This window comes from Mastomys coucha, unplaced genomic scaffold, assembly GCF_008632895.1.
Source record: "Mastomys coucha isolate ucsf_1 unplaced genomic scaffold, UCSF_Mcou_1 pScaffold23, whole genome shotgun sequence".
Lineage (NCBI taxonomy): Eukaryota > Metazoa > Chordata > Mammalia > Rodentia > Muridae > Mastomys > Mastomys coucha.
In genome coordinates, this window is record NW_022196906.1 from 39,421,399 (window position 1) to 39,433,708 (window position 12,310).

Consider the following 12,310-nt stretch of genomic DNA (forward strand, 5'->3'; position numbering starts at 1 on the left):
CCTGCATGAGACTCTATGTCAAAAATAAAACAAAGACAAGAAAACCCTTAAATCTAACACTTTGCAAATTGGAGATTCAAAGGAAACCCTCAGGCCCCATAAAGGCATCCTTTCCCTAGTCCCATGACCTGTGGGGCTAGGAACTGTGGGACTGAAGGAAAACCACAGTAACAACAACAGATAAGAAGTAAGTGGAAAGTGTCCAGCTTTGGCACTTTCCTGCAATACGCACTTTACCTGGGCCATGCCATCCCATAGCCACATGCATCCTATCGAGCAGGTTCTCACTGCCCACATCCCATACTCAAGGGTCTGAGACACAGGAGGTCAGTCACCTGCTCCAGGCCTCGGCTGGAGTCTGCGCCCAGTGCAGTGTAACTTCCCTCCTGGGCTTTGTGTCACCATCTGTGTTTGGCGCAGCCTTTCCTGCAGTGCTCATAGTGCAGAAATCAAACCAGTTTACAGCTATCCTACTGTGGTGGAGTCTTTCCCGTCACATCTGCATGAAACAGATTTAAGGGGATGGAGGCGTGGGGCAGGGAGAGGTGGGGCTGTAAGGCCTTCCCAAAGTCACACCACCATGAGGACCACGACTGGACTGGACTCTGGTTCGAAGCCTTTATCCTGGGAGCTCTCCAGACTCAGTGCCTGTCAGGCTTGGCTCCCTGGGACTCCTTCCAATGTCCCAGCAGGCAGCCTGCTCTGCAGTCATTCGCCAGTTGGTTGGTTCCAGAGCCATTAGCTTTGCTCCCCAGTCAAGCAGAAAGGTCCGTGTTCGCAGGCGCCTCTGGTGGTGTGCATGTGTCGTGTTTTGTTTTTCCACTTAGTTCATGGCAGGCGCTGCATTTCCAGAGCACCCACTGGGTGAATTTCAGCAGCTTTAAGGCCGTTTTGGGCTAACGCCCTGCCCCAGGACCACGCTGCGACAGTGGACACAGAACAAGCAGCATTGTTTGGTTAAGTTGGCACCTTTGTAAGTTACCCTGAAATCAGAGCAGAATTCTTTATAGAAGGTTATCCTATACATAAATCATCATTAGACCACCTCATTTTTGTTTAATGCCTACCTAACTGTGCTGCAGTCTAAAAATGTGTGTTTAGTGAAGTCAAGGGTTGCAGGGAAATTATAGGGTTTTTCAAAAACCCATTTGCTTTGCCAGTGCTCACATCAGAATCAATCTTACCTTCAGTTCTCAATCGCATTGCAAACAGGCAGCCTTGCTCGCCGAATCCTGGCATTTAATTTAGGGTAGCATTTATTCAAAAGGAGCCAACAGCGATTGCAGAATGGCGGAGCTATGTATAGATGCCACTTCCTGCCAAGCCTGTGATTTTGAACTCTGTGGTGTATCCATAAGCCGTCTCTGCCATAGGGAGAGCCACAGACATGGCCCCGTGGAGATGGCACCCAGGTCGTGAGAGCTGAGGATGAGTGTGCTGGAGTTGGGGATGGGGAAGGTCAACATCTGTAAGGCTGCATGCATTGATGCGTATCAGCACACAGTAGGCCCTTAGACAATTTTGTCTGATGATTAGGAGGAGGTTTGGTGAGAGCGGTGACTGGTCCTCTGGTCTGGTGGGGGAAGGGGTGATTTAAAGGGGAAGAGTGTTCTGTGCTGCCTAGCCATACAGTGGCTAGAATGAAGAAGTCACTGTTCCTGTGTACCCCAAAACTAGTAGGGCTTGCTTGGAGTCTCTTTATGATGGGACGAAGCGGCAGTATAAAGAATGTGGGAGTCAGGGTTCAAAGACCAGGGTTCAAATCTGACTCCACTCCTCTTTCCATAAGATTCTGGGCAAGCCTTTTAGCCCTTTAGGCTTGCGGAGCTTTGCATTCTCTAGCTTTGAGGTTGAGGAATTATGTATATTTTTCTGTATTGGGAAAATCCATTTTACATATATATGCCAAATTTTTTTTCATGCAGATACGCCCTCTACATATAGATATTCCATATGTAGAGCATTGGTGCTTCTGACTGCTAGGCAGACATGCACCAATCCCTTGGGCCACAGCAGGAGTCCCAGGAAACTTGGCCAAGTGCTCAGGTAGAGAGAGCCTCAAGAGTTCCTGGGGTGAAGGGTTCAAAACCAGAGTCCAGTGGAACACCTCCTGGTAGCACACCCTTAGCAGACCTACAGCTGCATCCTGCCACTTCCCCAAGCCTTCATTTCTCTGTCGATTCAAAGACTGTTAGATCACGAAGACTGAGCACTCATGTGTGACCAGAGGTGTGAACATCTAGGTGGACAAGAATCTATTTGCAGGGACTTGTGTGACCTTCAGGTTTGCAAGCATAAGATGCACTGACAATGTGGCAGAGACAGGAAGCGCCCTGGCATGTGCTCCTGTTTGGGTGGATCACCTGACATCTGACTGTGCCCTGAGACCTGCCAGGCCTTGCCCACAACACCCCTCCCCAGCAATTACTTTTCTCGTTGTAATCTGTAAAGGGCAACTTAAGGGAGAAGGCATCTCTGTTCGCTTTCAGTATGAAGGTAGAGGGCATGGCGGAGGAGAGAGCATGTTGGCAGGAGTTTATCCGGGTTGTAGCAACAGGAACGTAAGGCTGAGTGCTCACATCTTCACAGAGCAGGAAACACAGATAAGACAGGAAGCAGGGCAGGGCTATAAACCGCAAAGACCCTACCCCAACCCCTATCCATACCCCCCATATACCCACCTGGTGATCTCCATCTTCCTGCTAGGCTCTACCTATGCTCTACAAGCTTTAACAGCGCAACTAGCTAGGAAACTAAGAGTTCAAACATAGGCGCCTGTACTCCAACCCTGATGCCAACTGGCCTCTTGGTGGAATGTAATGAAGTGGAGAAGAGAAGGGGTACAATGTCAGCACTAAGGGCTTTAAGCTGGACGTATATCCCTCTCCCATCTGAGGCCTTCCCTTACACTTCAAGTCCCAGAGACTTGGGGCTCAGAGTCCTGTCTCATACCCATGCCTTTAGGGTGTAGAATCTGTCAGAATCTCACGGTGAGCTAGAAGGTGACAGAAGAGGAGGAAACAGGTGAAAGTGGGGAGCCACGAGGATGGAGGTGGAGCAGGAGTGGGTCTGGGGCTGTGTGTCCAGTGTCTGCCCAGGTCTTTTGGTGCCGATGAGGTATAGAGTGAGCTTGGCAGTCCTGTGGGCTCTCTGAGATTCTTTGAAGCACACATTTTCCTTCTGAGAGGACATGGCTGAGATCTTCCTCAGTGAACTGCAGCATGGGAAAGACCTTGCCTCCAGGTGTTCCGGCATATCACTACAAGGCATCGTCTAAGGAAGCTGCTGGTAGAGGCCTCCCTGGAGTTGTGTGTGCTGGACATAGGAGCTGTGTGGTGCTCCGTATTGAGTCAGTTCCTTCCCCTATGTTGGCAACTATTAGCTGACTGAATTTTTACTTCATTATTTAAGCTAGCAAATGGATTTTTTATTTTGAGCATTTCCTGTGTACAAGAGGCTGTGTTATGCAGACGGTGTTTCCCAGGGGTCTCTGCTTGAGGACCCCAAGGGATTGGGGTGGGGGAATTCCTCTTCCCACACACCCAAGAAACTCAACTTAAAATAGATATGTATGCACGTGTATAAATAGTATGCACAATATAATTTGTTCATATTGAATATGTATGTGTGAGCGTTCACACACACACAAAGCCTTATACTTTGTCACCTGCCTAGAACTCTAGCAAAATTCTCAGAGCAGAGACCTGAGGGAGACACCGTGGTTTCCCGTCATGGCATGTGGCATCTTGGAGCAGCCCTCCTAGGGCACACCTCATGCTTTGGTAACTGTGAAGGCTGGGCCTTGGCTTTTCTCTCAAACAAAAAAGGCAGTTCCCACCCCCCCATCCCCTTTATTTTTAAATGCCCTGAATTTTATGGATAGCCTTGACTCATTGTTTAATGGGGTCTATTAGACATGGAAGGGAGGACAGAGGAATGGATGTTGGTAGGGAGCTCTAATTCTGTTTTTGAGGACCTTAGTGTCTGATAAACAAGATGAGCTCAGGACACTGGTGCCCCTGACCCAAGACTGTGTGATGAAGGTGTAGGTGACATTAACTTTGATGGTCCAGAGTTAGGGGCATCTCTAGTGCTTAGACAAAGCACCTTTTCCAAGAATCCTACAGAATGCATCCACTGGGGAGGGTGATCTTCTGTAGAGGGGAGTTGTAGACCTACTGGATGTCAAGTAGGGAAGCTTTCAAGAACACCAGTTTCTACACATGCACACATGCACACACACATCATCATTGTCATCATCATCAACATCATCATTATTAAATGGTGATAACTTGGGGCAAGCCTCTGCTTGTTAAAGGCCCTGTGTGGTTCTCATTGGCATTTGGGTTCCGGGTAAAGGAGACCAAAGGAGTCAGCTCCTGGGGAGCTATAGAGTATGGCTCATGCTTAAGGAACAGTTAGTCTTCACTGGAGCTCAGGAGAGATCAAAGTTGAGTGTGATCGATGCTACATGAGCCATGTATCATTAAAAGGCAATGGGAGCCACTGAAGATTATGAGTTATGTGGGGATGTTCAGTGTTGTTCCCTGGGAAAGGGAGATGGTCCTCAGTCTCAGGTCCTGGAGTCCATATATGCTTTTGAATTTCCCAGAGATTATTGCTAAGCATCCTTATGGAGGTGGGACATGGATTCACATTTCTTCTACAGGCCCCATTGCCATCATGCTCCAGTCCCTTTCTTGGTCCCATAACCTGATGCACTCCTAATCAAAAAATTAGAACTCTGAAATCCCCAGATCTGAAGAGTCTTGAGCAGCAATGTTGGGTGATTTTTCCTGGGAAGACATGAGCAAATGTCTGTTCACTTGACCGGTGACAGACTGAGAGATGATCTCACCCAAGTCTGAAGAACCAATGAGTTTATGAGGTTGCCTACAGGAGGATAGTGACTCAAAGCCAAGTTGTGTCACCCAAAAGCTATCCCAACATTGGTGAGGACTCAAAAAAAAAAAGTTACATCCCCAAAGCTTCTGGCACAACTTGTAGGCAGCTCCACTAAAGACTCTCCTCTCCATAGGAGGCATTCACTGCTTATGGGATCTCCTATGAGTCTTTTTGCTTTCTGAACTCCCTGAACCACATAGGTTTTCAGAGCTTCCCTTGGTTTCCTGTGTCTAAGGAAGGAACGGTCAGCTCTGAGGAAATAGCTGAACAACAATCAACATGATCTCACAAATAGAAAACTACACACCTGCTCTCTCCTTTATGGATTTCAGCACAATACAGTCACACTAAAAATACTGTGTGAGATTACCTTCAGGTTATGGTCACAAGGTGTGCTTGAAAATGGAAGTGATTTTAATATTTAGACTTGGGTCTCATCCTGGAGATATTCCTCTCTGTCTCTCTGTCTCTCTCTGTCTCTCTCTGTCTCTTTCTCTCTCTCTCTCTCTCTCTCTCTCTCTCTCTCTCTCTCACACACACACACACACACACACACACACATGCACACACACACATATATATAAAATATATATGCAAATATTCCAAAATCTAAAAGATTTGGTGTCAAGTCACTTAACTTTTGGTAATAAGCTAGGTTTTATTGTGCTCTTACAAGTCTATGCCATGCATTGGTAAGCATTAATTTTGATTCCTTCACTGAGTTTGTGGAACATAGAAGTCACTCCCTTCATTTACAGATGAGCACGTGAAGGCCTGGCAACTCCTGTACTTCTCTCTAGCTCCCTGAAAGGGGTGGGCTCTAGGGGCAGCTTCTATGCTGGAGTGAGACCCTCTACCGGTTTAGGTGCGACCTTATGTTTCCCAGAACTTCTCATCTGTTTCCTTATGGTGGGAGCCCACTACTAATGTGGATGTGCTTGGCCAACCTGTGCATCATGACTGGCTAAAGAAAACAATCCTTTGTACTGACTGAGCTCACTATCTTAAGCCCCTTTCAGGTTGTCTGGTCTGATCTCATTTGGTATTTTTTACTTTTTAGATGGGTAAATCTGAGGCTTGGGGAAATGCTTTTCCTGACATTGGGAGTAGTGAGAGGGTGGGAGACCAAGAGCTTCAGAATCATGGGATTTGAGGATATCACAAAGCACACAACACTTGCCCTGGTAAGAACTGCTTTATGCAAACTAACTGAATATTTAAAGAAGGGGTGAGGCCAGTGCACACACTGAGAAAGAAGGGGAGGGGCCAGTGCACACACTGAGAAAGAAAGTGAGGGGCCAGTGCACATACTAAGGCACCAACTTCATCCTCTTGGGGCCTATTTCCTGAAGGCTTTCCTCTCACAAGGCATCCCACTGGGGCCACCTGGTTCTCAGCTCCACGATCCTCCATATCTGCAGTGATCTCCGACCATCTGCAGTGAGTGAAGAGAAGACTTCAAGCAGTCAGCCTTAGATCTGGACACTAGTCCCCAGGCTGCTATTGAGCTTCAGTCTATGGGTTAGATGTCCAGCTCTCAGGCCTCAGTCTGAGCATGCACAGGTTGGGGTCTGCAGTGTGAAGACTTGGACTAGCATAAGAGCTCACACTGGGGACCAGGTGACCTCTCTAGATCCTTCTTCCTCATCCCCACTCCTCTGCATAGTTTCTTCTATCATGTGCTGTCTCTGAATATATTGGCCTCTAAGCCAGTAGGAAGCATACTGAAGGTCTAGTTTCCACTTCCTCTCTAAACAAGGACATGGCCTTTCTGTGCATGTTTCTTTAAGGGGAAGCCCTTCTGTCCCTTCTTATTCCATGGAGTTCAATAAAGTCCAACAAGTCACGCTGGTTGTTGGGGGTGTGGTGACAGGTTGGGGCCCTGCAACAGGGAAACAGACAAATTAAGAGACATGCTCCAATGTGTATGTTAAGAAATCCTCACACAATGGTCACAAGGACACTTGATGGGCATAGCAGCTATAGCCATGCTGATGACAGAAAAGACATTGGAAACCAGTGTGGATAAATGCGGTCTGCTCAGTCTATACAACGAATGTTGCAGGGGGAGCAAATAATCCAGAACTTTACACACTAGCCTGGACATGTTGCAGGGAGAATGGCAAGTGGGGAGAGGGGTCCAGGGAGAGGGGTGGGCGGAGAGCAGATTACTGAAGCAGGAAAGCAGCGTGGTGCCATTTGTATAAAGTTTGAAAACATGCTAGCCAGTCCTCTGTAGTGTTTCTGGGTATACACATATGCAGCAACAACATTACAACGTGTATAGGACTACAAACACCATACTCAGAGTGACACTTACCTCTGAGGCAGAGGGGACGGACGGCTCAGAAACACGACAGCCTTTTAGAATGTCTTATTTCCTAAATGGTTTATTCTAAAAATGATCTGAAGAAAAACAGAGCCAAAAAAAAAAACGAAACAAACAACCACAGGACATTTTTTTAACTTTATTTATGTAAAGTAAATATTTTTTAACGCTCTTATTTTTTAACGTGCTCGTTATATTTCATAACAAAGGCTATTTATTTTATGGCAGGGTACAAGGTTATAGAAGGCTGACATGAGCTCTGGCTCTCTCTGATCCTGGGGCATGTGAGGAGAGGTGGCCTTACAGGGGAGGCCGGTGCACACACCAGCTGCCCAGCTCTGTCCTGTGGACACTTGTTTCCTAACTCCTCTTCCAGAGCCACTTTGGGGACAGTTGGTGTGCATTAGTTGTTAAATAACAACAATAAACGTGGTATAAATATGAGTGGAGAAGAAATGTATCTGCTGTGGGACCCGCCATAATCTGTTTCTCTGTTTAACGAGAGCCTGGAGACCCAGCGTGAGGCCACTGAAAATGAAGAACACTGGGAGGAGAGATGGGTTGCATGGCCTGGCAGTCTCTGCTTTCCCAAAGCCAGGAGCCTGGGAGGGTCTTAGCAGCCCTTTGTCCTGGGAACAGGTGATCAACAGTTGCACATAAACTGCTGAGTGACCATCTGGGCAAGGGAAAGTGGTTTGGAGATGAGAGGCAGGGAGATACACTCATAATTAACCCCTTGGATAGGCTGCTCCCAGTTTCCAGATCACGTTACACACAGAGAAACCAGAGAGGGGAAAGTGATCTCCTGTCCCACCCTCAGTGTCCCTAGAGCCTGCCCTGGGATCTGGGAAGCTGAGGGTCTCCCAGGTAGAGGCCCACAGGGACTGCCAGCTGGTGTCTTGCTTTAGCTCCTAGAGGCACCTACCTTTATTACAGTTTGCCCTGGAACAGGGATTGCTTCTGTCTCTTCCTCCATTTCTGCTCCCCTCACCCAGTTCCTGGGTGGTACATACAGATGGTAAACCTGCTTTGCGAGGCTTAGAAGAAGCCTTGAAAAATCACTGACCCTAGTCCCTTGGCTGATGCATAAAGATGCCCTTTGCAGCCTTGATTGGACCTGGGACGCAAGTTTCAAGAAGCACCCTGCTAACGGGACATGGTGATGTATGACTATAATCCCAGTACTTGGGGGAACCAAAGCAGGAAAATCTTAAGTTTGAGGTCAGCATGGGATGCATAGTAAGCTTGTCTCAAAACAAAAAAATATTAAAAGAAAGCACCTTTTTATATTATAGGATAAGGGCTTTGGCCTCATCCTCCAGAGTAGACTCATGCTGAGACCCTCTGAAACTGGGCTATCTCATCATATTGACAAAGGGGGCAGAATTAGTGGTGTTATCAGTGTGTGCATGCATGTGTGTGTATGTGTGTGTGTGTGTGTGTGTGTGTGTAAGTGTGTGTGTGTGTATGTGTGTGATATCTAGAGAGTACTGGAAGCTTGTTACTGACTGTCCTGGTATTTCTAGGGAGTTGAGTGATCTTTGGTTTCTGGCTTATAGTGGTATAAAATTCTCAAGTGTATATTAAGGAAAGCTGTGAAGGGTGTGAGAGCTGGAACATGGTCTTCACACTGTCTTTAGGTGTGACTCTCTTGCACACAGTGGGCATTCCCAGCTTCATCTGAAAGCCCCTCTTTTATAAAGTTCTTAGCATGAACTAAAATCTAGAATCTGTTTTCTAGGCCTTCTACCTTTGAGCCCTCCTGCCCCTGCCCATCCAGGAGGCCTATCAGTGACTGGCAGATAGCTCCCGTCCTCTCCTGTACCCCACCCTAGTGTTCTCCTTGTAATGGCACCCCATTTCTGTTCTGATCCTCTCTATCACTTGGCAGGATTTTCTCCCATTCTGGCTCTTAGTTCTGGACATGCTTAGGTTTGTTACATCTTTTCAGAAACCCAGGCCTGCGGGAGTAAGGTTCCCACTGGAAATGGACCTAGCAGAGGGGCTGGTGCATCGCTCACCAGTATGCCCTGTCTCTTTCTAAGCTACTTCATGGAGTTGGCTCCTTCTCATCACTGGTCCTGAACAGCTCTGGGCTCTTTCCCTAAAGCTCTCCATGCTCTTATTTCCAAAGCCAGAATAGCAGCTTTCTATAACCTAGATAGCAACAGGATGCCCTTTGCTCACTTCCGAGCTACATCAGCTGGCTCGAATCCTAACTTTGTGTTCTTCTAAATGCCCAACAACCTTGTGAAGATGTCTGCCTGTCCCCAGGAAGCCAAGATTGCCAGCTTCTAATCTGTTTCTAACTTGAATTTGTAATTTGATTTTATTCAAGAGGAATTTTCTATCGGGGGGATCTTCCGGAAGAAGGGAGTCTGGGGGAGGACCCTCAACAAGGAAGCAGGGACAAGGTGGACTTAGGTTCTGGGTCAGGCTCCTCTGAGCAGGCTGATTGCCTCATACGGCTCTCACATTAAACGTGACTGTGGTAACAAGTTCTTATTTCATGGCTGTCGTTTCTTGGACCAGTCTGTCTTGTTTCCCTGAGGACTCTACCTGGTTCTTTCTGGAGAGTTCTTCCTAGACCCATCTTACCCATTTTATTATAAATTACTATGCATATAGTCTACATTCTCTACTTTGGTTTTATAGGAGTGGGCTCCTCCTTCAAAGTCCTGGGCTATTTTGGGGCAGGGAGGTCAGGTGAAAAGTTACCATTCTTGTGTCACCCAGGGACAGGTGTCCAAGAACTTCTGGTAGAAGTACTGGGTGTTTCAAAAGTTCAGCTCCTTCAGACATGATGCCCTTGGTCAATGTCTCCCAGCCTTCTGTACTCTCCACACAAGCAAAGACAACATTAATTGCCATATTGGATCAAACAAAGACTGACAACAACTAGAGATCTCATGGCTCATGGGGTCCTACTTGTCCCAGGTCCCGCCCTCACTCATCCTGGCTGAGGGACCTTGGTCCATTGTTTGGGCCAGGAGACTGCAGGGTGGTAGGTAGGTGAGAGGGTCAATCTAGTAGTTGACTAGTAGGTACTATGATACTGAAGGATGGATGGTTTGGATAGCTTCCAGGAAGCCCATTCCTCTCCTTTTTCTGCCTTCTCTTCCACATGACTCTTTTCCAAAGAGATTTGAATTATAGAGTCAATGTTTGGAGGGCAGCTAGGGTGAGGCAGTAAACTCTCATCATCAACTCACATCCTCCCTTCTGCTGCTGGAGTGAAGCATCCCCATGCTGTGGTACTTCTCTCAGCCACCATGTCTATGTCTCTCTGCCCCCACCCCTGTCACTTTCAGCCTGTGCCTTCTCAGCGTGGGTCCCATCCTGGCTCTGGATATAGTCGTAGTTCAGGTGACAGTTGGGGTGGTTTCCTTTCTCCAGCAGAACTCTCTCGACATGAAGGTATGGAAGATCAAGGAGCCAGGGCTGTCGAGGGGGAAAGGGTGACAGAGACAGAGTGATGGCAGGGAGTTGAATTAATTCCCTGGTGTCGGATTTAATGAAGGCCTGCCTCCTGCACCCGCCTCTGAAAGGCACATCATGGAGCAATCGGTGCTGGGTGAGTGCATAGCTCCAATTAGGAGCTTCTGCATCTCATGGGGGGTGGGGACAGGGTATCTTTGAATCTCTAGACTCTGGGGGCTTGTCTACCCCTCCCCCTCACAGCCTTACAGAGCCCTGAACCAGAAGTCAGAAGTTCTGCTCCTCTTAAAGGGGAAGGACCCCAGGTTCTGTTCTTGACTGCCTAAGAGGACTCATTTTACTCTTTGATGTCACCTTTTTATGTGTCCTTATGTAAAGCCTAACCTTTGCAAAAGGTGCCTGTACCATCTTGTCCCTAGAGACTGTATCCCAGAAGTATGGATGCTTAAAATGGAGAAGGTGCTTTGAGGACAATCCAGTCCAGACTCACATATTTTGTGCTTAGATAGCCATGGTTTCTACAGCAATCTCTCTGACCTCTTGTCTCCGGTGTGTTGTCATGCAGAATGAGCAAAATCTGCATGCCAGGGTCAGGCTACCTAAGTCAGAGGTGTCAGATGCCAATGCAAAGCAATTCTTGGAAACCTAGTTGGATCATGGCAACTGAGCTATGTACCAACCAAGTCTATATACTTGGCCTCCCATATCCCTGGTGTGGCCAAGGCAGGAAGATGTGGCTTGTGGGTCAGAATCCTTCATCACCCATGGAGATGTAGCTTTGTGCAACTTCTCCCGCTCAAGTTCTCAAAGCCTTCTTCTGAAAATCGAGAATAATAACACTTATCACACAAGTTAATAACAGAGCAGACTCGTTTTATAAATGAAGATTAAAGCTCTGAGGCAAAGTGACATGCCTAAAAACACAGCGGTGACAAATGACAGAGGAGAATCTGAATGTGGGTCTTCTGGACTCTTTTCAGCACACGGGGATGCTAACAGGAGAATCTCTTACCTAGTCCCCTTGGTCTGGGTACCACTTACTGTTTCCTTCGGTCTTCCCACAATGTTTGAGTACTTCAGAAACCTCCTATCGTTCCACTCCAGTGCTAACCCTTTGTGGTAGCTTTTTAATGAATTCCCATTGTGTGTTACAGAAGTTTAGAGAAGTTAGTTGCCTCAGGTCATGATCTCCTAAAGTGGCTTGGGCAGGATAGGAAGCTAGGTCTGCCTGACTCCCACGACCATGCCACCATGTCTTTCTGTATTCCAATCCCTGCCACTATCTTGGACTGTAGCTCTCCTGGGATAGATGTGGAGCACTGGCAGGAGGTCAGAAACTCATTCTTACAAAGGTCATTGGGTTCCTGGTAAACACGGGAAAGGCCTGACCAGTCATCCCAACTGTCCTGGCTTCACCATAAGCCCAAGCCCTTGAGTCCTGACAATAGAACTGGTGACATTTTCTGGTGATGATGGATGTAGGTGTCTCCTCCTCCAGCATTTTCTGAATCGGAGGAGAGTTCCTGAGAGTGAATGAAGGGCGTCATTCAGCAGAGAACACAGTCTCCATGACAAACTACCCTTTCCTGACCACCAGACCTCATCCTTTTCCAGTCAGGGGTCACCTAACCAGCTACC

General features: G+C 47.5%; 1 protein-coding gene across 2 annotated transcripts in view; it reads left to right on the forward strand.

The window, feature by feature from the left end:
- Dscaml1 (DS cell adhesion molecule like 1) overlaps positions 1 to 12,310 on the forward strand; it is a 322,519-nt gene that overhangs the window by 28,130 nt on the left and 282,079 nt on the right. The window lies entirely within an intron of this gene.